The 26,909-nt window shown below is 35.5% G+C and overlaps 1 protein-coding gene across 3 annotated transcripts in view; it reads right to left on the reverse strand.

Moving 5' to 3' along the window:
• Positions 1 to 26,909, reverse strand: part of LOC101893061 (P protein) — a 167,689-nt gene that overhangs the window by 109,607 nt on the left and 31,173 nt on the right. Inside the window, exon 1 of one of the 3 annotated variants that reach the window (XM_059131419.1) lies at positions 18,604 to 18,844. The exons of 1 other annotated variant lie outside the window; for it this stretch is intronic. The gene's annotated coding sequence lies outside the window, so the exon portion shown is untranslated. Of the gene's footprint in view, positions 1 to 18,585; positions 18,845 to 26,909 lie in introns of those variants that run through there. One more of the 3 variants, XM_005176413.4, reaches the window with a different exon arrangement.

Consider the following 26,909-nt stretch of genomic DNA (forward strand, 5'->3'; position numbering starts at 1 on the left):
ATGATGATTATGATAATATATACTGTATGGGGCCTTGACGAATATTTAGGGATGTTACAAACGTAATGACAAAGTTAATATACCCTCCCCTTTTCAGGGTGGAGAGTATAAAAAAAGGAAATGGTCTTCTCTCGATAGAAGATTTTATTGAAAAACATTTTTTTGAACTTAGAACATGTTAAAAGCAGTTGAACTATGAATACCCTCCACCAGTAGAACGAATTTGGAAATTTTCAAAAAATAAAACCCTAAAAAAATTCTGGTAAAATTTTAATAATATCGAATATAGCCGTTATATTGGGTTCTATACGACGTGGACCTACATAGTCATTGTTTGTCATAAGCCATTACCATATTCAAACTCGAAACAAGAAATAAACGGTGAATAATGTAGCTAAAATCATGAAAATACCGTATGTAGGGAGGTACCGTTTTATCGGAGCGATACGAAGACCTGGACCAGCATAGACAATTTTCTGTCACAGGCTATAGCATCCATTACTAACGTCAAATACGATATCTCAAACAATTTCGGTGGGTATTGTACCTAAACTCGTCAAAATACCGAATATAGGGAGGTACTGATATATGAGGCCTATACGAAGACGTGGACCTGCATAGACAATTTTCTGTCACAGACTGTTATTCCCATTACGAACTCTAAATACGTAATTTGAAACAATTCCGGTGAATAATAACGCTAAAATCATCAAAATACCGAATTTTGGGAGTTACCGTTTTATGGGGGCTATATAATAACGTGGACCTACATGGCCCATTTACGAACTTAACTGCCTACTGGAAAAATAAACACGTGTGCAAAATTTTAGCCTTCTATCTCAATTCGTTCGAAAGATAACGTGATTACAATAGACAGACAGACGGGCAGACAGACAGACAGACGGACATGGCTAAATCGACTTAGAATTTTACGCTGATCAAGAATATATAAATACTTTGTTGGGTCTGACATGAGTATTTCGAGGAGTTACAAACTAATGACAAAGTTAATATACCCTCCATAGAATGGTGGAGGCTATAAAAATATATATAGGAGCCGAGTTCCACATAATGGAAACGTATGTCCTGAAATGCACCCCATTTGGATTGATATTAGCCATTATTTCCACAATAAATAAATATATATGGGACCTATATCCAAATCTGAGCCGTTCTCGATAAAATTTGGCAAAGGTATTTCCGAGCTCTATAAGATATCTGATACCAAATATCATTGTTGTCGAATGCACATTACGAATGTGGGGGACTTGAACGCCAAATCGGATGAAACATATTTATGAGAGCAATAGCTATATCTGAACCGATTTGATGTACTTGCTTCTAGACTGAATTCGATCGGATGTACTAAAATTCAGGACATTTTGACAGATTTTGGCCATTTGGTCCACAATTAACGCGAAATCGATTGGAGATATATATGGGTGTTATATCTGAATCTGAACCGATCGTGATTTTGGCAGAGGTACTTCTGGGCTGCAGCTGATATCTGATACCGAATATCATTTTTGTGGCCGAGCACATTACGAATGTGGGGGAGCTAAAGATCAAATCGGATAAAATCTATATCTGGGAGCTATAGCTATATCTGAACCGATTTTCTCCAAATTTGATGTACTTGCTTCTAGACAGAATTCGGTGTGATGTGCCAAAATGCAGGTCATTTGGACTGATATTGGCCACATGGTAAACAATTAAACCGAAATCGATTAAAGATATCTGGGTGCTATATGATTATCACCAATTTCAATAGGGTTCGTCCTTGGACCAAACAAATATTTCATCTCAATCTGATAATAAAGGCAATCTGCATTTTGTTCACAAGAATACATGGACAGACGGACAGACTGACATACATAAATCTATTCAGAAAGTGATTCTATGAAGATCCTCAAAAGTAGCTATGGGTCTATCTCGCTTCCTTCTCCATGTTACAAACAAATGCACAAAGACATAATACCCTTACCACTATGTAATGTAGGGTATAAAAAAGTAAATAGGCTTCTCTCAATAGAAGATTTTATTGAAAAACATTTGTTATACCCTCCACCATAGTCTGGAGGGTATATTAAGTTTGTCATTCCGTTTGTAACACCTAGAAATATACATTTTAGACCCCCAAAGTATATATATTCTTGACCAGCATAAAATTCTATGTCGATTTAGCAATGTCCATCCGTAAGTTGATAAAATTTCACTCAAATGTGTATTATGTCTGCAGGACTTTTGGTATTAAAAATGGGCCATGTAGGTCAACGTCTTCGTATAGCCCCCATATAACGGTACCTCAACTTTTTCGGTATTTTGATGATTTTAGCGACATTATTTACCGGAACTATTTCAAATTTAGTATTTGAAGTTCGTAATGAATGCTACAGCCTATGACAGAAAATTGTCTGTGCAGATCCACGTCTTCGTATAGCCCCCATATAACGTACCTCCCTATATTCGGTATTTTGATGATTTTAGCGACATTATTTACCGGAATTATTTTAAATTTTTTATTTGATAATACAGCCTATGTCTGTGCAGGTCCACGTTTTTATAAACCCCATGGTACAGCCCTATATTCGGTATTTTAATGATTTTAGCTATATTATAAACATATTTTTTCAAGTTTCGCATTTGAATATTGTAATAGCTTGTGACAAAAGTTGCTTATTCAGGTCTCGTCGTCGTATAGACCCTAATATACGGCTACATTCGGTATTTTTAAGATTTTAACAGAATTTTTAACGGATTTAATTTTTTTTAAATTGCCAAATTTGTACCACATGGTGGAGGAACCCGGCCGAACTTACAGCTTTTTTACTTGTTTTAACTTAAAAAAAGAAAGTTTAATACTCTATAAATAATATATTAAATAATAGAACCTGAATATTTGTTTTAAAATATTGACAAAACTTTATAAAATAAAAAAGCCATCCTAATACTAACATGACAGTTGTGCCGCCATATGCCGTACATTTATTTCGGTTTACCTCCATGTTATTTTTAATCCTCCAAGTAATTTACAATTAATTATTAATGTGAACGTATGTGTTTGATTAGTTGGTAAAAGTTTTTTTTTTGGGAATACATGCACGCATGTGTGTTTGTTTCTAAAAGAGCAGCAAAGAAACGTTGTTGAAAAGTTTGTAGAAGAAGTTCAATGGGGGTAACACACGGTCGGTCGGTAGGTCATACAAGAAATTTTATGTATTGGGTTATTTCAAAAATTACTCATTTCCTAATTACACTTGTTACAGTTGTGAAAGAACAACATTGGTATGAGTTTGATTTGAAACAGAAAAAAAGAAGCAGAACAATGGAATTGTACCAAACATGTCAATAGTGACAAGTACCAAATTACTACGCAGTTTGTTGTTTCTGGGTGAATCCAACCAATACCCCGATGAGCCATAATTTACAATTAAAGTAATTAATTTTTCCTTTTATTGATATTATCGTCAATATTTGAATTAATTTTAATGAAACTACCACCTACGTCAGCCAGTTATCTTCGATTCATGAATGAAATGAAATTAGCTGTTAAGCTAATCCCAAATGCTGCGGTTTCTAATCTCATCTCCGTAACATAAGCATTATGCGAAAATTACATTTCCTTTGTCAAGATGTTGTTGTGGTTTTGATTATGGCTTTTTGATACCGAACACACGTTGACTTGGCGGTTCATTTGTAATTTGCTGTATTGTGGGTATGCGTAATTCAGTGGAAGGCAAATCTCTTTGTATTAAGCTTTCTTGACTTGAACTAATTAATTGTAATTTGAAGAAGTGCAAATACTGCGCTGCTTTGCACCGAAAGTTCTAACCACTTAAGCCCCTAAAATTATAAAATATAAATCTTTTTTTGAAATTTAATTATCTACTGGAATGAATTTCTCCGAGGCGGCCAATTTGTCTGTAAAATTGTTTTTATACCCTCCACCATACAATGGAGGGTATATTAACTTTTTCATTCCGTTTGTAACGCCTCGAAATACTCATGTCAGACCCAACAAAGTATATATATGCTTGATCAGCGTAAAATTCTATGTCGATTTAGCGATGTCCATCTGTCTGTCTGTCTGTTGTAATCACGTTACCTTTCGAACGAATTGAGATAGAAGGCTAAAATTATTCATCGGAATTGTTTCAAATTTAATATTTGAAGTTCGAAATGGAACTACAGCCTAAGCATTGCCCCCATATAATGGTACCTCCCGATATTCGATATTTTGATGATTTAAGCGAATTTATTCACCGGAATCGTTTCAAATTTGGTATTTGAAGTTCATAATGGATACTACAGCCTAAGACAGAAAATTGTCTGTGCAGGTCCAGGTCTTCGTACTGGCGCCATATTTCAGGACCTACCTATATTCGGTATTCTGATGATTTTAGCTACATTATTCACCGTTTATTTCAAGTTTCGAATTTGAATATGGTAACGGCTTATGACAAACAATGCCTGTGTCGTATAGACCCAAATATAGCGGATATATTCGGTATTTTTAAGATTTTACCAGAATTTTTAAAGGATTTTATTTTTTGAAAATTTCCACGTTTGTTCAAATGATGGAGGGTATTCAAAGTTCGGCCCTGCCGAACTTACTGCTTTTTAACTTATTTAAAATTTAAGAAGGACCATTTTTTGAATTATTAATAGCGTACCAATTTTCAGGGTATTTGTGGTATCAATTAAACCATTATCTTTGTAGCAAAAAAATATGTATACCCTACTCCTCCCTCTAGTCCTTCCCAGCAAACATTTGGTAGCCACTTTCAGATTTACTAGTTACATGTCTACATTACCAGGAGGCCAAAAGTAATGACAAATACATACGCTTTGCATCAGAAGTCGTGTTAGACAGCTGAAATCAGATAATTCATATGAGGTTTATATCAATACTAATAATTTTTTGAAAGGATTGTTTCTACTTACTTAGAGCTCAAAATACCAAAATTTGTCCGAAATTGATATGAAAAGAAGTAAGCAAAGGCTATAGTCGACCATGCGATACCCTACAACACTTTAATATATTAGAAATTTCGTTTTATAAATAATGTGCTACAGTCCTGCAAAAATTTTACTTTTGTTTTTTGAGCGGTGGCATGTGCTTCTATTCTGGTCTTGTCTCCATGTGAAATTTTGTGATTGGGCTATAGTGCGATCTGTAGTAGGATTAGAAATTAACATCAACAGACGGACGGACGAACACACATAGATAGATCGACTGAGCTCAGTGAGATGGAAGATTCATATATAATATCCTATGTTCAGGATCAATATTTCGAGGTTTTACAAACTGATATGGTGGTATAGGGTGCGTGTACCAAAAGTTGTAAAATGTACTAAATTTGGTACCATTTGGAATAATGTAAAAGGGTAATGGTAAAATCTTGAAATATGGTATAAGAGGCAATTCTTGGAAATGGGGTTGATGTAAGGATGTGGTTTCAGAAATGTGTACTAATTGTAAGAACCGCAGTAAATGATACCAAATTTGGTACAATTCAGTTTTGGGTGAACAGAAGAAGAAGCTAATTTGAAACATTGGAATTGGGGTAGCGTTTAGATAAAGAGTTGGGTTGGAAATTCGTTCAGCAAGCGTACGAACGGTACTAAATGGTACAGCTATTGCTTGAAATCTGAAATTTGGCTTTAGGATCTCTGTTAGTGCACTATATTTGGTACAATTTGACATTGTGGGAACAAATAGTGTTCGCAGTTTGAAATTTTGTATTAGGGTCGCTGTTCATGAGTAGCCTGGACATTGAGAGCTGATTTCGGAAATGTTTACCATAATTGCACGAAAAGTACTGAATTGTACTATAATTGGTATTGGGTTAAGGGATAGAGATAAAATTGTGAAATTTTGATCTCTAGATGACTGATGGTATCTGTGTGTGAGATTTGGCGGTGGTTTGGAAATGCGTCATAAATTTGTACGAAAAGTACTAAATGGTAAAATATTGGGTATTGGGTGAAGGGGTAAAGATAACATTTTGAAATTTGATATTGTGGTCTCTGTTGGTATCTGGAATTGAGATATGGGGGTGGTCTTGGAAATATGTACTATAATTGTACGAAAAGTACTAAATAGTACTTAATTTGATATTGGGAGAAGGGGTAGAGCTCAAATTAAATATCCGAATACTATCATCCCCTCTCCCATACCATGACCCGAATATTGCCGTAAAATATCGTTACACTTTTGTCCTTTTCATATACCTAAAAAAGCGATTGTAAACCATTGTATACAGCACACTCAGAGCTTGTCGCGATCTTTATCGATCCCATGTCAAAATTTTTATCACTTTTTAGCATTTTTCATTCAGATTCGTTCTTCTAATGATTATATACGGCATTTTTTTGGTTAAGTCTCATGAAAAACACATCTTCTTCATATATAAATCTCCGAAAGGCAAATCTTTAAAAAAAATTCACTTTTTAACAAGTTTCTTAAAATTAAATATGAAAATTGTCACTCCTCATCGCCCCTTTGAAGGACACACTATCATTACTGGCCCACCACCACCCAACAACAAATGATCAAGCTGACGACGCAACAAGTGTTTAATTTTATTCCCTTCTTATTCTTATCGTTTGCATGGCAAATAAATATTCCTCGACCTTAATTGCCTGGCAACTGTTGGCGCGTGTGGCAATTACTGGATGTATTCGTGTGTGTGTGTGTGCGTGTGGGTGAGTGAGTGTGTGTTGCTAGATTTCTATATGTCCTTTGTGACATACGACATAGTCAAGGAAATACAATGCGCTAGTTGAAGAACAGAAAAACAAAAAAAAAAAGTGCACAAAAACATCAACTCAGACTCAGGGTTGAGTCGAAAGGATATGCAGTTTTTGCAGCAGAAAGAATTTATTAGCTTTTAAATGAGATGCAAAGTTGAGGATAATTGCCTTAACTTTCGAATGAAATTTATTTCGACGTGCAACGACGTGTTGAAGGTGCAGGATTTGTTAATTGGTTAAAATGACGCTAGGAGGATAAGTTTGAATATTTGAATAAAATCTTCAAAATACCGCATGTACTATACGAAGTCGTGATGGACCTGCACAGACAATTTTTTCTCATAGGCTGTATTATCCATTACGAACCTCAAATACCAAATTGTCAAAGTACCGAATATCGGGAGGTACCGTTATATGGGGACTATATAAAGACGTTGACCTGCACATACAATTTTCTGTCATAGCCTGTAGTATCCGTTACGAACTTCAAGTACCAAATTTGAAACAATTCCGGTGAATATTGTAGCTAAAATCATCCAAATATCTAACATCGGGAGGTACCGTTATATGGGGGCGATAGCAAAACGGGAATCTACATGGCCCATTTTCAATACCAAAAGTCCTGCAGACATAATATACATTTGAGTAAAATATTTTCAACCTACTTTATTTCGTTCGGAAGCTAGAGTGATTTCCACTGACGGATAGACGGACAAACGGGCGGACATCGCTAAATCGATATAGAATTTTATGCTGATCAATAATATATATACTTTGTGGGGTCTAAAATGTATATTTCGCGGTGTTACAAACGAAATGACAAACTTAATATACCCTCCATTCTATGGTGGAGGGTATAAAAATGAGTGATTGACTTGCTAGATTTTTGAAATTTTTAATGTGGGTGAGATAAGGCTCGGTTTTTTGGATTCGAATTCGGACTAGTACTAAATGTACTAAAAAGTTGTAAACGGATTCAGCCAAAATCTTAACATTTGGTATAAAAGACATTTGATATTTGATATTTAGTGTGAGAACTGCATTAAATGGTACTAAATTCAGTGCCATTTGGTTTTGGTTGAACGGATTTATCTGGAAATTTAAAATGTCGGTATTTGGATCTCTGCTGGTGGATAGGGTTAAGATATGTAAGGTTTGGAAATGCGTTCGGCAGGCATACGAATGGGACTAAATTTGGAATTGCGTGAACGGGTACTGCTTAACATCTGACATTTGCATTAGTGTTAGTGTGTAGGGTTGAAAATTGGAGGTGGATTTGGAAATACGTGGTTTTGGAAAAGTACTAAATGATACAAGATTTGGTATTTGGGTAAGGAATTGAATTAGAAGTTAAAAATTTGGCATTACGATCACCTTTTGTGCGGTTTGGTTCATACATGGCAGCGGATTTGGACATCTGTACTTTAAAGTACGAGAAGTACTAAATAGTATTAACTTTGGCCAAAAGTACTAAAAATGCACTAAATTTGGTACCATTTGGAATAATGTAAACGGAAAGTGGTAAAATCTTGAATTTTGCTATAAGAGTCAATTCTAGGAAATGGGGTTGATGAAAGGAGTTGGTTTTAGAAATGTGAACTAAGTGTAAGAACTGTACTAATTGGTACTAAATTTGGCACAATTTAGTTTTAGTTGAACAGAAGAAAAAGGTAATTTGAAACATTGGAATTGAGGTCACTGCTAGAGGGCAGTGGTAAGATAAAGAGTTGGGCTGGAAATTCGTTCAGCAAGTGTACGAAAGTTACTAAATGCTAGATCGCTAGTATTGAGAATTAAGTTTGGTTTTGGAAATGTGTACTAAAAGTGCATGAAAAGTAGTATATAGTACTATATTTGGTACAATTTGGTATTGGGTGAACAGATAGTTCCTGACGTCTGAAATTTGGTATTAGGATCGTTCTTCATGTATAGCCTGGACATGCAGAAATGATATCGGGAATGCGTATTATAGTTGTACTAAAAGTACTGAACGGTACTATATTTGGTATTGGGTTAAGGGTAAGATAAAATTGTGAAATTGTATATTTAGATGACTGATGGTATCTGTTTTTGAGATTTGGAGGTGTTTTGGAAATGCGTCCTTTATTTATACGAAATGTACCAAATGGTACAGTATTTGGTATTGGGTGAAGAGATAGGGATACAATTCTGAAACTTGATATTGAGGTCTCTGTTGGTATCTGGAATTGAGATAAGGGGGTGGTTTTGGAAATGTGTACTATAATTGTACGAAAAAGGAATAGAGCTGAAATCTGTTGATGCGTGTGATTAAGATTTGGAGGTGGTTTTAGAAGTGCTTACCATAATTGTTCTAAAAGTACTAAATAGTACTAAACTTGGTATTCGGCGAAGGTTAGAGCTGAAATTTGGTATTGAGGTCACTATTGGTTTCTAGGTTTAAAAATTGAAGTGGGTCCATTGTACTAGTTTAAAATGAAAACTGCAAAATTAAGAGATTTTGAAGACTTGTTGGTGCACAAGGTAAAGAATTTCCTATATTCTTTCCGAAGAAAGAAAAACTTGAAACTTTGAATGTCTAAAAATTAAGTACGATGCAAAGAGTTTTGATTAAACAATTTTTTCAAACTGAACAAATTGTGCATTTTGAGTACTAAAAAGACCCAACACGAGCAGTTGGAACGAATCGAAATTTTAGGGTGGACTTTTCGCTGATGGTCATAGTCTGAGAGTATAAAATTAGCGGCAATTATTTGAAGACTCGCTTGCGGTATCTGTAGTCCGATTCTTTTTAATAATAGGCCGTTCTATTTTAATAGGTATCTATTTTGTAAGCCTTTTTGGAAAAATAAATTGATGCCTTACTTCTGATGATGATTTTCCCACTGCAATTTAAGACTCCTTTGGGATCTCTGAAAGATTCCAATTCAAAACCGAGCTTTAGATTATCACCAGCTAGACCACTCGCAACTAAGACCATTTCTTACTGAAATTTATTAACTTCTGAAATTTCATTTGACTAATAATGTGAAATTGCAACATTCCACCAAATTTGACATTTAATATCCTTTTTATGTTTATTACCTAAAGGAATTTATTTTTCTGGCAAAGAAAAGACGGATGCAAGAGGCAAGAGAAAACAAACAGCAGTTGTAAATTTCCTTTTTTTACTTTGGCTTCTTCACCAACATGTATACATACATACATACACACCCATTTACATGGCTTGTTAAGATCCGTTAGCTACTCAAAAAGAACCCATTAAAAAAAGTTAACATTTCACTCGAAGGCATTTTAAATGAAATGCAAAACAAAAGTAACAAATGCTGGTGGATCGGAAAAGCCGGTTTTCCCGATGGCAAAAACAAAAACAAGAGTTGCTAACACCATTCATGTCTGGTTAATTATCTAGTTGGCGAAAAATATGAAAAGCTGTCAGCCCATGTCAGCCAGCAACTTGGGCATTTCTCTGAAGTGACGAATAAAGTAAATAACGAAGAAGTCTATCAAGCTAGACGGTATCTCCTCCTTATCAGCAGCAAACCCCGGTGCAGATATTAGATTTCTTTAGTTTTACTTCTTAAATATTCATTAGCACATCCTCATCAACGCAGCAATGATGCGTACGCTTAATGTTTGATTAACCATGACAATGATTTGAGATGATGTTTTTGTTTTTAGCTGCTAGGGTTTCCCAATGTTAACAAAAAATACATTTATTGCTTCGAAAAATAAATAAATAAAAGAACAGTATTTCAAAGAGTATTCTGGAGTTGTAAAGTATTTCAAATAAGCTGAAATTGTTCATGAGTGTGGGGTGTAAAATTAGTACATAAGAAAATATTTAAATATTGACTCTTAAAATCGCTTAACATTGGTAACCATGTTCTCATGATATCATATCAACACAGGTAAGTCGACCTGTAGTGGGAATCAAAATTTGATAACTTTCCAACGAAAAGTTTTGATATAAACCAGTAAGGAAAAGTCAAAAGTCGGGCGGGGCCGAATATATGACACCCTACACAACTATGCATATTTAGTACAGCTCCCACAACAAAAGAATTTATTTGAAATAGACCATACCACCTTTAGATCAGTTATAATATGGTTTCAGAGGGAACTAATATATGGGAGGCATATTCAATTCTGAATCGATTTTCAATACATTTGACGGAGACATTTTAATCTTTTATTCAAAGAACATTGCTATATAGTGCTTGATATCACTTCGAGAAGAATTATATTAAAACAAATAAAAAAGCTGTAAGTTCGGCCGGGCCGAACTTTGAACACCCTCCACCATTTGAAACGAATTTGGCAATTTTCAAAAAAAAATAAATAAAATACGTTAAAAGTTCTGTTAAGATCTTAAAAATACCGAACGTTGCCGTTATACGATGACGTAGTTCTGCATAGGCAGCTTTCGTCATAAGCCAATACAATATTCAAATCATCAAAATACCGAATATCTGGAGGTACAACTATATGGGAGCTATACCAAAACGTGGACCTGCACAGACAATCTTCTTCATGGGCAGTAGCATCCATTTCGAACTTCAAATACGAAATTTGAAACAATTCCGGAGAATAATGTCGCTAAAATCATAAAAATACCGAATATCGGGAGGTACCGTTATATGAGGGCTATACGAAGACGTGGACCTGCACAGATAATTTTCTGTCATAGGCTGTAGTTCCCATTACGAACTTCAAATACCAAATTTGAAACATTTCCGGTGAATACTGTAGGCTAAATCACTCAACTACCGAAAATAGAGAGGCACCATTATGTGGGGGCTATACCAAACCGTGGACCTACATGGTCTATTTTCAATACCAAAAGTCCTGCAGATGTAATATATATTTGAGTAAAATTCTATCAACCTTCTTCATTTCGTCCGAAAGCTAGAGCGATTTCCACAGACGGACTGACGGAATGACATCGCTATATTTACAAACAATTTTATGCTGATCAAGAATATAGCTACTTTGTGGGGTCTGAAATGTATGTTTCGAGGTGTTACAAACGGAATGACAAACTTAATATACCCTCCATACTATGGTGAAATATATATCGGAGCCGAGTTCCACGAAATGTAAACGAAATTCACTCCATTTGGGCTGATACTAGCCATTATTTGCATAATAAACCTGATATCGAATTAAGGATATATGTGGGAGCTATATCCAAATATTAGGCGATCTTGATAAAATTTGGCAAACATATTTCCGAGGTCTATGAGATATCTGGTACCTAATATGATTCTTGTTGAGTGCATATTACGACAGTGAGGGACTTAAAACCCCAAATTGGATGAAACATGGATACTATATGGATACTATAGCTATATTTGAACCGATTTTCTCCGAATTCGATTTAGTTGCTTGTATACCGAATCGATCGATCGTAAGTGCCAAAATTCAGGTAATTTGGACTGATTTCGGTCATATGGTGCACAATTAACCCGAATTCCCTTGAAGATATATATGGAACTATATCCAAATCTGAACCGATTTTGATACAATTTGACGGAGGCATTTCTGAGCTGTATATGATATCTGGTTCCAAAGATAATTGTTGTGAAGTGCATATTACGAATGTGAGGGACTTAAACACCAAATCGGATGAAACATATATTTGGGAGCTATAGCTATATCTGAACCGATTTTCACCAAATTTGATGTAAATGCCTCAATGTCAAATTTTAGGTCATTTGGACGGATAGGGTGTGAAGAGGAATAAAAACTGACAACATTGGTATCTATCGGTAGGCCTCAGTGAATTTCGTTAATTACCGAAATTGTAAGAATTTGAATTCTACCATTTTTTCGGTAACGCAGAATATGAGTTTCAGAATTCCACTACTGTCTTTGTCTTTAGAAATCCTAAAAAAATAATATTTGTCTTACTCAACATCCCATGGCAACTCTAATTGCGCTCTTGACACTGGCAGTTTAAAACATTGTATGCATATTCTGTCAGCGTTAAATGTACAATATGTCCAACATATCTTTGCCGTACAAGCAGATGGCAAAGATGACGAACAATGTCTTTGCTTCGTTTAAACGCTTTTAACACATCATTACCACCATTAACCGCTGATTTTAGCACCATGGCTATGTGCCTGCCATCTCTGCTTCTAATTGAGTTGGTACACAAATTCATTTACATATACATATGTGTGTACATAAGTACCAAAATATTTGCTTTGTGTAATATTTTTTTGAAGATAATTTAATGTCAGAAATGATATTATTGATTGAACTTGAAAATAATAAAATAAACAAAAAATATATAAAAGGAAAACAATAATTGTCAATAATAATTTTAATTTAAAGGGCAAAAGAGTGGCATTAAAAAATGCGTTACGCGTCCATTGTGATTTACCTCTAACAATAATGTCTATATATTCCATACTCTTTATTTTAACTCTATCCGCCAGCAGTGAACACAATACCAAAATGTCAAACTACCAGCTTCCTCCGTTTATCCAAAACAGAATTGAACCAAATTTAGTACCATTTAGTACAGTTCTTACACTCAGTACACCTTTCCAAAACAAGCCCTTACATTAACCCCATTTCCATACCATTTTAAATAGTACTAAATTTAGTGCATTTTAGTAATTGTGGTACACGTATTGTTAGAATTTCACCAAACCCTTTAGTTTGTCTATCCTGTCCTATACAACAGCAAAAGGCTCTTACTCCAAATTACATATTTCCAGCTCTATTCCTTCTCTTAATACCAAAGATAATACTATTTAATACTTTTCGTACACTTTCCCCAGGCATATATCAACCAAACCGCACAAAAGGTGATCCTAACGCCAAATTTTAGACTTCGAACTCAATATCTTCCCAAATAACAGATTAAGTAGCATGTTTGTGTTTTTCGGAAATTCGTATTACAAATGTATCAAAAGTACTAGAAACAGAAATTTCGCATCTAATTGTATACATATAATGTTACAATCCCATATAAAGCTACTTTTTATACCCTCAGCAATATGGCTAGAGAGGGTATATATTATTTGATACGGCCAGAACTTGTCCATCGAAAAAACGGTTTTAGACACTAGGTCGTTTCAGGACATTTAAAGTCGATCTAGCGATGTCCGTCCGTCTGTCTGTCTGCTGGCTGGGCTCACGAATGGACTATCCGATTTGGTCCAAACTCGGTACATCGTAATATTATTATCGAACGTAGGTCGAGTTCGGAAACGGGCAGTATAGATCCACTCCTTCTGGTACCTCCCCCACAAAATATCAACATTTTCAAAGAAAATAACAACATTGCAAATCCTAATATTTAAATGAGTGCTAGGTCAAGTGCGAAAATGGATGATATCGGTCCTCTTCATCAAGTACCTCCCCCACAAAGGGTCAAAATTTCGAATAATTATAACTCTCATAAAATGTGTGTGCCCCCATTGTGTTCAAATTACATACATCACAATATTTTTATTCAAGGTCTGGTGCGAAGATGGAATATATTGGTTGCACTCCTCCGCTAATACTCCTTCTCCCGCAAAGTGTCAAAATTTTGAATATCCATGAACATCCAACATCCTATTCCATTCAGACTTGGCACATCTCAATATCTCAATCAACACGAAATCTATTATAAAGATGGTAGAGACCAGACCATTTCTTCTGGAACCTCCCCGCTTAGGATTCAAGATTTTGAGAATGCAAACGCTCAACGTAAACCAATATAGACCAAACCTGGCCCGTCGCAATATTTATATCGTTCGATATTAAATGGACAACATATTAAATGGCCCATTCCTTCAGAACCCACTCCATAGAAGGTCAAAAGTTTGAATAATAATAACAGATGTTAAATATATTGAAATAATCGAACACTGGCTGAGGGTATACGTCTGTCGGCTGAACCGACTGACACTCTTTAAGGAAGTTCGTCGCGCGCTTCTACCATTTTAGCGACAAGGCTATTTTTTGGCCAAAAGGTTAAGTAACTAAAAAGAATTATCGATTTTGGAGTGAAGATCAGCCAGAATCATTGCGGAAGCTACCAATGCATCCAGAAAAAGTCATAGTTTGGTTCGGTTTATTAGATGGTGGCATCATTGGGCCTTACTTCTTCAAATATGCAAAACTTAATGTAACTTTTACCAAAAATAAACGAGCTAGACTTGCATGAGATTGCAGTGTCATATGTCGAGCCGAGTTCGATGAACTTTTTATTTCACGCTCGGCATCGGTCAATTGGTCGCCTAGATAGTACTATTTAAAACCTTTAGACTATTTTTTGTGGGGCTATGTTTAAACTAATATCATGGAAAGTATGTAGACTAGAATTGGAGGTGCAGTTGAAATAATCTGCAAACAATAAATATTTTTTTTTTGAAAATCTTATTTTTGTGGTGTTAATAAAATACAATACATTATAGCATATAGTTTAGTTTAAATATTTTTGGTACCTTGGAGTATGCCATAAAAATGTACAATACGAGATATGAAATAGTCATTTTACATATGACTCTAAAATAATGTGTAATCGGACCTTAAACTGTTTCTGAATTCTTGGTAAGCTTTTCCAATATTTGCTCTAATTTTAGGTCCATGTTTAGGCATGGCTTTCATAAAAACATTTCGCGTTATCTATGGGTTTCAGTTTCAATTGCCAACTCAATCAGCTGTAATTTGTCATTTCGAGTCCTCAGGTGGTAGTTTAAGCTCCTATTTTTTTGTAATACCCCCATTGAAACTATTTTTGAAGCTTTCTTTCAAATTTCCCATCAAATCTGCTGTAATTTTGGTATTTTGGGTTCTCAGTGGGTCGTTTAATTCAAAGTATGTTCACCTTTTTGATATTGTCCCAAATAAAGATACCTCTTCTTTTTTCGCTATTTTCAATATATAACCCCTACTTCTCCACTTCTTTTACTCCTGTTAAAAATTAACCTTAATTCTATATGAACTTCATAAAATTATGATTTGGAGTTCGCAATGGGCATCACCTTCTCTAGCAGATAATTGGCTATATAGGACAGAGTTTTTGTATAGCCCCCATATACCAGAACCGATATTCGGTATTTTAATAATTTTAGCACCATTTCAAGGGAATTATTTGAAATTTTGCAAGTTTCTTCCAAATTGTGAAGGTTATTAATATCACTGACTCTAAATACGTAATTTGAAACAATTCTGGTGAATAATGACGCTAAAATCATCAAAATACCGAATATTGGGAGGTGCCGTTATATGGGGGCAATACGAAGACGTGGACCTGCACAGACAATTTTCTTTCATTGGCTGTATTATCCATTTCGAACTTTAAATACCAAATTTAAAACAATTCCGTTAAATAATGTCGCTAAAATCATCAAAATACCGAATATCGGGAGGTACCGTTATATGGAGACTATATGAAGACGTGGACCTACATGGCCTATTTACGAACTTAACCTGCGTACTTGAAAAATAAATTCGAAAGATAGCGTGATTGCAACAGACAGACATACGGACAGACAGACAGCTAAATCGACTTCCAATTTTACGCTAATCAAGAATATATATACTTTGTTGGGTCTGACATGAGTATTTCAGGAGTTACAAACGGAATGACAAAGTTAATATACCCTCCATAGTATGGTGGAGGGTATAAAAATTAATCAAATAATGGTTGAATGTTCCGACAGACACACATCTAAATTATCCAGGAATAGAAATTATTTTTTCTTAAATACCAGCCAAAAATATGACGGCAATTTTGAGTTAGTTAGTTGCAATTCCAGATGCAACTTTTTTGCGTTGCATTTTTCTTAAAACAGGCAAATTGCTCATGGAACATTGAAGTTGGGCGCCAATGATATTTCAATATACATTTGGTATGACTACCAACACCAGTAAGATTTTACCGGTATTAAGTTTGTTTAAAGCTGCGTAATAGAGCACTGAAAGATATAGTGCGCCAATACACCCATTACGCTAACATAAAACCAGTAAGGAAAGGTCAAAACTCGAGCTGGACCGACTATATGCGTATTTAGTAGAGCTCTAGTAACAAAAAAGTTTATATTGGGAATTTATGTGAAGTAAATCAGAGCAAATAACACTTATGTAAAGTGAATTCGATAAGGATTATATTGAAAAGTATTTATTGAAGCAATATATATTCCAGACCGAGTTTCACCAAATAGTAAAATTCGATTGAATATGAAGAAATCTATTCAATTTGGGCTGATATTACATTTATGGTGAGCAATAACCGTAAAATCAGAGGAAGATGTATATCGAAGCTATATAAAAATCTGAACCGATCACAATACAATTTGACGGATGAATTCAGTCGGAATTGCCGAAATTCAGTCCATTTGCGCTGATATTAGCCATTTGGTGCACAATAAACCTGATATCGCATAAACATATATATGGGAGCTATATCCTAATCTGATCCGATCTGAATAAAATTGGCAGATGTATTTTTGAGCTCCATAAGTTATCTGGTACCAAATATCATCCTTGAGGAGTACACATTACGCTTGTGAGGGACTTAAAACCCCAAATCGGATGAAACATATATATCGGGGCTAAAGCTATATCTGAACAGATTTTCACCAAATTTGTTGTACATGCTTCTAGACTGAATTCGATTGGATGTGCCAATATTCAGGTAATTTTGAATGATATTGGCCATTTGTTGCACAAATTATTCGATATCGCTTGAAGATATCTATGGGAGCCATATCTAAATTAAAACCGATTCTCATCAATTCCAATAGGGTTAGTGCTTGGGCCAAACAAATATTGTTTGAAAAATTTAATCTCAATCAGATAATAAATGCGACTTGCATTTTGTTCACAAAAATACATGGATGGAATATGAAGATCCTCAAAAGTAACTGTGGGTCTATCTCGCTTCCTTCTCCATGTTACAAACAAATGCACAAGGACATAATACCCTTATCACAATGTGGTGTAGCGTATAAACATAGTTCCTTCTCATCTTAACAACAAATGAACAATTTAGCATGTGCAATGATTAGATGTTCACGTGTTCGGTCACAAGTATGAGGATGTGTCCCGCGTGATTGATAGTTATTGCCTTCCATCCCTGGAAAAAGCAAACAATAATATTGGAGCAAAATCTATTGTTCAGTGTGTTTTGTCAGAGGTTTAAAATAAAATAAATTGTATTGTTTAAATTAGCTTTTATTCGAATTTGTGGAGTTTCAAAGGGAACCATCCTTAGTTAGTTCCTTTAGACTTAAATAAAAATTTAGAGAGTATCTTATCTTTAAAGAGAATTAGATTTTGTTTTTGGGAATAAAAAAAAGATTTGTTTAATGCCGATTTTTCCCATGTACCAAATATCATTCTTGTGGAGTAATAAATATATTTTCCATCTCTTATTTCATCAAACCGGATGTTGCCATTAGAAAAAAGTTCCATTATTTCATTTTCAATTCGTTTGATATCCATATAATACTCTGTGAATATTTTAAACGATAATAGTTTTTCACTATTTTTCTTTGGTGAACTGATTTCCCTTCTCTTTTGAATAAAATGAATGTATGCCTGTAGTTGCTTTCAGCTCAGAGTTTATTCACACCAGAGCATTGCTCCTTTTGCTGAAAGCTGATATATTTTCATATCTGCACTTTCCACAAATTTAAATATATATATATTTTTCACTTTTTTACAAATTGTGTCTTGACTCCTCATTTTGACACCATGTTTTCTTTCATTTCGAATTTCACTTGCAAATTTATTTTTATTTTATGGAATTCATTATGGATTAATGGGTGGGTGGTTGTTAGGTTGGTTTGTTGGGTGCGCGTTGAACCCATTTGAAATATGGAAAATATTTTACGTTACATTTATTATAGCACTAACGTCTTTTTTTCAGCTGTTAGAAAAATTTTCGGAATTTGTAATCAAATCGACCGAACACACGTAGCCATTCGAACGTTTTGTTTCGAAAGAAAAACAAAAAAAACGGAACGCGACGTACCGATGACTTGGAATTTTCTTCTACTTCTTCCCAAAGATGTTTAGCGAGAGGCCAGTGTGTATCCACATTAGAAGTTGACGGACGAGGAATATCGGCGAGACTACCGTTTTCTATGAAAGTTGCAAACTAAATAAATCTCAGGCAAATATTTTAAAGTTTTTCCCCATACAACGGCAATAGCAACAACAGCAGCAACACTGCTGCAGCGTCAAAGGAGAGTAGACAAACGAGTATCTCAAAATTAAGCGCAAACACTCACACATTCAAACAATACCATTATTCACTGGAAGTATATCCAAGGCAGAGAGCCGAGTGTGGTAAGCTGCGCACTGAAAGCTGGTGCTGCTGATTCGAAGTATATAAACAACAAAAACAACAATAGTAACATGAAGCTCAGAAATGCAAAGAAATATCAAAAAAAAAAAAACAACAACAGTAAAAAATTTGCGTTAAATGCGGATAAATGGACAGACAGACAGACAGCCAGACCAACAGACAGAAGGCAGTGTAAGACAGGCGGATGGACATGTTTTCCACAGATTTGACTAGCTTTATCAAACAAGACACACACATACACACACCCACATCCATGATATAGTAAGTCGCCAAATCGGCAACCGGAGGTTTTCATCTCGCATAGCAGGAGAGCGGCATTGCGTAGCGGATAAACAAACGCCAAGCAACGCACAAAACATTCATTTCACATTTCATTCATTTCTTTGGGTTTGGCAAGAGAAATTATCACAGCTGGTGACACTGACTGTTTCTCTCCGACGAAAATGCCGCAGCCACCGAACGAATCGCCAGTGTGTCAGTTGGTTGGCTGGATGTTTGTTGGCGTTTTGTTATTGTTGCAGGTTTTCCCTTTTTGGCTTTTAATTCGGATTCCAGTAAACAAAGACATTTCCACTGGAATTGTCTTGCACGTGAGAGTAACATTTTATTTTGCCGCAACTTTTTTCTCCCTCTCTCTCTCTCCCTTCCGTTCCAAACAGTTTTCTCATCAACAATGAACAACAACTAACTAATTGGAAAAGCGCAAATGCTCTACGACGTGTTGTGTGAAAATTTGTTTAGTTTGCAATGGTTTCTTGTTGCAATAACAACAACCAGCAGCAACAAAAAACACCTCCAGTTTGTTTACAAAAGAAAATGTAAAATTGCAGCATAAAATGCAACTGGTTTCTTTCTTGGCCAACAACATTTGTAAATTAGCAATTTGTTATTGGTTCAATCTTTTGAATAATATTGATAAAAAAAACTAGCTAACCTGGACTGCGTTGCTGGTCCATAGCATTAGGGTTAAATGCATATTTTTAAGAAGCTAATGTAAGTTGTAAACGGTTAGCTTTTCTCTTTAAAAAAGCTTAAACTTTGATAAAAAATTATTAGCTTGCAACTGCCGTCAATCTACTAATTTGACGGTTTTCAAGCTCATTGAAGTTTTTTTTTATCATTTATCATTTATAATAGTTAGGGACACAATAAAGTATGTTCAAAAGTAGAAATTTTTGTCGATTAAATTATGTCCGTCAGCCTCTCCGTTCACCATTTGCGATTACGATAAAGGTCACCAAATTTAATAAGCGTCTTTCAAACCGTCACACGCTGCCCGAATGTTGCTCTGCGGTATTTTGGCCCATTCCCGGCGAAGCGCTTGCTTGAGGTGATCGACATTCGTACTTGGTATTTTTTACTGCCAACCTTGCTTTCCAAAATACTCCAGACACAATAGTCCACCGGATTGGAGATTTTGGTGGCCATTGTGCACTGGAAATGAAGCGAGGAACCTCATTTTGTAACCATTCCTTTTGGAATGTCGAAGGTCTGCGGCCAAAATATTTGCGTGCCCAAGGCTTCATTACACCCTCCAGAATATTTTCGGGATAATATTTGGCATTTATTCTAATGGCACGGTCGATTAATACGAGCGGAGAGCGACCATCGGCAGTTGTAGCGGCCCACACCATCACTATGGCCGGCGCTTGAGTTCTGGTGGTCAACCGAAGGAGCATACTTTCAGCTGACCTCTTTGGCAAGTAAACACGATGATTTTGTTTGTTTGCAAACTGCTGGACAACGAATGTTTTCTCATCGTAGAAATCAAATTCGGCAGTTCAGCACTTTCGGCCTCTTTTGAGTCTATTTTCTTTCTGATGCGGTGTAAGTTTTTGTACTTTTTTCTATATTTTACGAATGGAATATTGCGATATGTTCAGCTCACGAGCCATTTTCGCCCACTGCGACGCGGGCTTCGATCAAGTCGCTTCTTTACTTTTCGAACCATTACTGCTGATGTTGCTGTTTTCTTCCGTCCACTTACTTGACGTCGGGCTACGCTAACAGTATCACGGTAACGAGCGATGGTACGAGACACAAAAGATTTATTCACATTCAAATGCTGGAGTGCCACTTGTGGTTCTCAAGCCAAATATAAAGAAATTACACTATCACGCTTGAATTCCACAACGAATAACTTTTTTTCTGGAAAATTCTCACCAAAATGTATGTATATGGGAGTTATAGCTATATCAGAACCGATATTCTCTTCTAGACTGAATTCTGTCGGATGTACCAAAATTCAGGACTGTTGGCAGATATTGACCATTTGGTGCTCAATTAACCCAAAATCGGCTGAAGATATATATATGGAGACTATATCCAAATCCGAACCGATCTTAATACATTTTGGCAGCGGTATTTCTAGGTTGTATCTGATGTCTAACAGAAAACATCACTCTTGTGGATTGCATATTACGAATGTAAGACTTAAACACCAAATCGGATAAAACATATATATGGGACCTATAACTATATCTGAGCCGATTTTCTCCGAATCCGATGTACTTGCTTCTAGACAGAATTCGTCGCATGTATTAAAATTCAGGACTTTCTGACAGATATTGACCATTTGGTGCCCAACTAACCCGAAATCGGTTAAAGATATATGTGGAAGCTATATCTAAATCTTATCACCAATTTCAATGGGGTTCCTCCTTGGGCCAAACAAAAATTGCTTGGAAAATTTTATCTCAATCGGATAATAAATACGACCTGCGATTTGTTCACAAACATACATGGACAGACGGATGAGCGGACAGACGGATGAGCGGACAGACGGTCTGACATGTATAAATCAACTCAGAAAGTCATTCTATAAAGATCCTCAAAAGTAACTATGGATTTATCTCGCTTCCTTCTGCATATTACATACAAGTGCACAAAGGCAAAATACCCTTACCACTATGTAGTGTAGGACATACAAATGCAAAAAAATTTGCATGCGGAGGGTGAAAATAACCTATTTTAGCATTACTTTTGGTTTCAATATTACCTGAATCACCCTATCAACAGGAAATTACGTTATTTGGATTAAGCTTGCTTGGTATCACCAAAAATTTTTGAAAGTTGAAGTCAATGGAATTTCTATATATGTGCCCGAAAATTTCTCTGTTGTAAATATTCGCCATTCGTAAAAAAATTAAACAAGTTTCGTGTAAGTCCCAATTTTTTTGTTTATTGTTATTTACAAAAAATTTCATTAAAAGACTACCCAACGACTTTTAAATTGTATGTGTAAAGAAATTGAAATATGCAAAATATGTAAACATAAAATAATATTTTTTCACAGAACTAAGATGTTGCTCGAAGGCATATAAAAATACAATGCTTTTGATAGCTTTAAAGGGGTTAATGCATATGTAAATAAGTAGTTATGTACATCGTCTGTGACACCTCTGAAACATTGTTAATTTGTGATATTGATCCACCCATAAAGTACTAAATATGTGAATATATGTGAAGGTCGATTTTAATTGCCAACAGATTTGTCAATAAAATCTTCCAATAGATATATTTAGCGTATTTGTCCATTATCATTATGGAATTATAATTATTAACGATGTGTAAATTGAAATAATTACCTGACAATTAAACATAATTTGAATAGAATCCATTTATTCAATTAAAGCGATTTTTTGCGTCGCACTTACCTAGAAAAAGCAAAAAAAAAAAAAACATAATTGAGTATGAAATTATTTTTAAATTGAAATTCAATAAATAATTTGATTTCTGAGAAACTATTTAATCGGTCCAGTTAGAAACAAGATAACATTTGTTGAAAACCCAATTAAGCTGTGAAAATTGTATGTACTGTCAAGTACATACGTATTTTTAATAAACGCTTAAGCTGTTGCATCTTTTATGTCCCGAAAGTCTAACATGTTTTATTCTTGCAATATCGGCAACAAAATAACTTAAAAGAAGTAAGAGAAGATTATTTTGTGTGTTCCTAAAAAAAATCTTTATTTCAAATTAAAAATTGGGATGAGGATTTTTTTTTTTTGGGGAGGGGGGGGTGCGCTTGTGTTTCTGTGTACTTTTAGCAGTCCCTATACACTCTACTGTGGGGTAATAATATAACAAACCGTTGAGCTTCAAACTACCTTCAAATAAGTTTAAAAGCAGCCTCCCATGAGGTAAAAAAATAAAAAAAATATCGGGATTCCATCTTCGAACGAGTTACATTTTAAACTGTAAGTGTGCCTCATCGAAATAACGGTTTAGACACTACGTCTCTTTGGGCCAAATCCGTTTTAGGACATTTGGAGTCGATCTAGCGGTGTTCGTCCGTCTGTCTGGCTGGTGCGCACCATAACTTGGTACGTCGTAATATTATTGTCAAACTTAGATCGAGTTCGGAGGTGAGCAATATCGGTGCATTCGGTACCTTCCCCACAAAATGTTAATATTTTCAAAGAAAAAAAATATTGCACAGAAAGAGAAAGGATAATCCGATTTTGGTCCATCTTTTCATATCCCAATATTTGCATCAGTGCAAGGTCAGGAGCAAACATGGACAATATTGGTCCACTCCGTCACGTATCTCCCCACAAAGGGTTATAATTTTTAATTAAATTTATTATAATTAAAACTCTTATAAAATGTGATGTAAGAGTCCGATTTTCTTCATATTACACACATCACAATATTTCTATTAACCCAAGATCTAGTGTAAAGATGGGATATATCGGCCCACTCCTTATAATACCTCCCAACAAAGGGTCAAAATTTTTTTTTTATAAAACATGAAATTATTATCCGATTCCGTTCAGACTTGAAACAACTCAATATTTCCATGAACACAAGATCTGTTATAAAAATGGTATAGATCGGACCATTCCCTCTGGTACCTCCCCAAAAAAGGGTCAAAGTTTTGAATAACCAAAACGATTATAAAATCCGAATTAAGTATCCGGCTCTCTTCATATTTCACACATTCCATTATATCTACTAACACTAAATCTGCTGGGAAGATGGGATATATTGGTTCACGCCTTCTGGTACCTCCCCCACAAACGACATTTTCAAAAATATTTTACTGCACAGAAAGAGGAAGGATAATCCTAATAATTTCATCAGTGCTAGGTCAGGTGCGAATATGGACAATATTGGTCCACTTTATCAAGTACCTCCTCCACAAAGGGTGAAATTTCGAATATCCGTGAAGCTCAGAAAATGCGAAATTAACATCCGACTCCATTCAGACTTGGTATATCTCAATGCACATTTTAACATTTATATTTATATCATATTTATTTAGGTCCGATACGAAATGGACAATATTGGCCCATTCTTTCGGAACCTACTCCATAGAAGATTAACAAATTGAATTATCATAACAGAAGTTAAAATATGTTTAAATAATCGAACATTGGCTGAGGGTATACACCTATTGGCAAAACCAACTCATACTTTTAAAATTGATTCTACAGCGCTTAGTATTTATTATGAATATCAAGTAAAATAATTGGAAATATTTCCATTGGAAAATTTATCTGCAATCAATAAAATTCTGAATATTTGTAGGTATATAGGGTGTACTGCGAGGCGTGGACCTACACTATGGTGTTCAGATAGAATGCTTTACGAAATCTAAATACAGGGTGGGATAAAAAAGTGCAACAAAGTCAAACGCATCAAATTTTAGAATAAGTTTAGATTTGTTCAAATTGGTCACCTTTGGCACGAATTATGGCCTTCAAACGGCCAATGAAACCGTCAAACGCTGCCCGAATGTTGCTCTGCGGTAATTTGGCCCACCCCCGGCGAAGCGCTTGCTTGAGGTGACCGACACTTTGGTATTTTTAGTGCCAACCTTTCTTTCCAAAATACTCCACACACAATAGTCCAAAGGATTGGTATACAAAGATTTTGGTGGTCATTGTGCGCAGGTAATGAAGCGAGGAACCTCATTTTGTAACCATTCTTGGGTGGCGCATGCTAAGTGCGATGGTGCTGAGTCCTGTTGGAATGTCCAAGGTCTGCGACCAAAATGCGAGCCCAAGGCTTTAATACACCCTCCAGAATATTTTCGCGATAATATTCGGCATTTATTCTGACGCAACGGTCGATTAATACGAGCGGAGAGCGACCATCGGCTGTTATGGCGGCCCACACCATTACCATGGCCGGCGCTTGACCTCTTTGGCAAGTAAACTCGATCATTTTGTTTGTTTACAAACTGCTGGACAACGAATGTTTTCTCATCGGAGAAAACCAAATTCGGCTAAGCGAAGCAACTCTTTAGCTCTTTTGAGTCTATTTACTTTCTGTTGCGGTGTAAGTTCTTGCACTGTTTCGGCCACTGCGATGCGGGTTTCGCGAATATTGACAGTGGAAGGCAATCGGTTGGTACAGAATCATAAAAGTAAAAAGTGGCTAGACTATTTAAAGTGTTGTGACAAAGTCTTTGCATGATCATGGTGTCGAGGGAAATTTAATTCCGACCATGAACTTACCCAAAGCCCTAGCCACATCTATCTGTGATGAATTAAAAAGTTGGAACAAGGTACTCAAGGCGGTAGCCCGTAGTATTTAGGGTACGGAACTCTTGACCTTTTATAAGGCGGTAGGCCGGTCTGTGTTCTGGTATTTTTCATCAGTTGATGTGCTTGCTTCTAGACTGAATTCGGTAGAATGTACCAAAAATCAGGTCATTATGATTTATATTGGCCATTTGGTGAACAATTAACCCGAAATCGGTTGAAGATATATGGGAGCTGTATCTAAATCTGATCTGATTATCACCAATTTAAATAGGGTCCGTCCTTGGGCCCTACAAATATTGTTTGCAAAATTTCAACTCAATCGGATAATAAATGCGACCTGCATTTTGTTCACAAGAATACATGGACGGACGGACGGACATGCATAAATCGACTCAGAAAGTTATTCTATAAAGATACTCAAAAGTATATATGGGTTTATATCGCTTCCTTCTCCATGTTACAAACAAATGAGGGTATAAATACCCTCTACCGAATTTGGAAATTTTCAAGAAAAAAAAATAAAATCCATAAATAAAAATTTCTGTTAAAATCTTAAAAATACCGAATATAACCGTTATATTGGGGTCTATATGAAGACGTGGACCTGCATATGCAAATTTTGTCATAAGCCATTACAATATTCAAATGCGAAACTTGAAAAAAATATCCGGTAAATAATGTAGCTAAAATCATCAAAATACCGAATATAGGGCGGTACCTTTATATCGGTACTATACGAAGACCTGATCCTGCATGTAGTACACACTAGGAACTTCAAATACGAGATAGGAAACAATTTCGGTGAATATTGTACCTAAAGTCGTCAAAATACCCGAATATAGGGAGGTACTGATATATGGTGTCGAAGACGTGGGCCTGCATGCGCAATTTTTTGTCATAGGCTGTGGTACCCAATACGAATTCTAAATACGAAATTTAAAACAACTCCGGTGAATAATGTCCTAAAATCATTAAAATATCGAATATCGGGAGGTATCGTTGTATGTGGGCTATACGATATCGTGTACCTACATAGACATTTCTCTTAGAAAGAACTTCTAGTATGAATTTTTAAACAATTCAATAGAAAACTTTTGCTAAAATCATCAAAATACCGAATATCGGGGGATACCGTTATATGGGGCCGATATAACCCATCTTCGAACCTAACCTGCCTGCAGACAAAAGACTGATCTTTGCAAAATTTTGACTTCTTATCTTAATTTGTTTCGACTCAAGCGTGATTGCAACAGACGGGCGGACAGGGGTAAATCCTGGACCTGAATAGACAATTTTCTATCACACGCTGTTAGAAACTTCAAACAATTTTGGTTAATATTGTACCTAAAATCATCAAA

This window comes from Musca domestica, unplaced genomic scaffold, assembly GCF_030504385.1.
Source record: "Musca domestica strain aabys unplaced genomic scaffold, Musca_domestica.polishedcontigs.V.1.1 11, whole genome shotgun sequence".
Taxonomy (NCBI): domain Eukaryota; kingdom Metazoa; phylum Arthropoda; class Insecta; order Diptera; family Muscidae; genus Musca; species Musca domestica.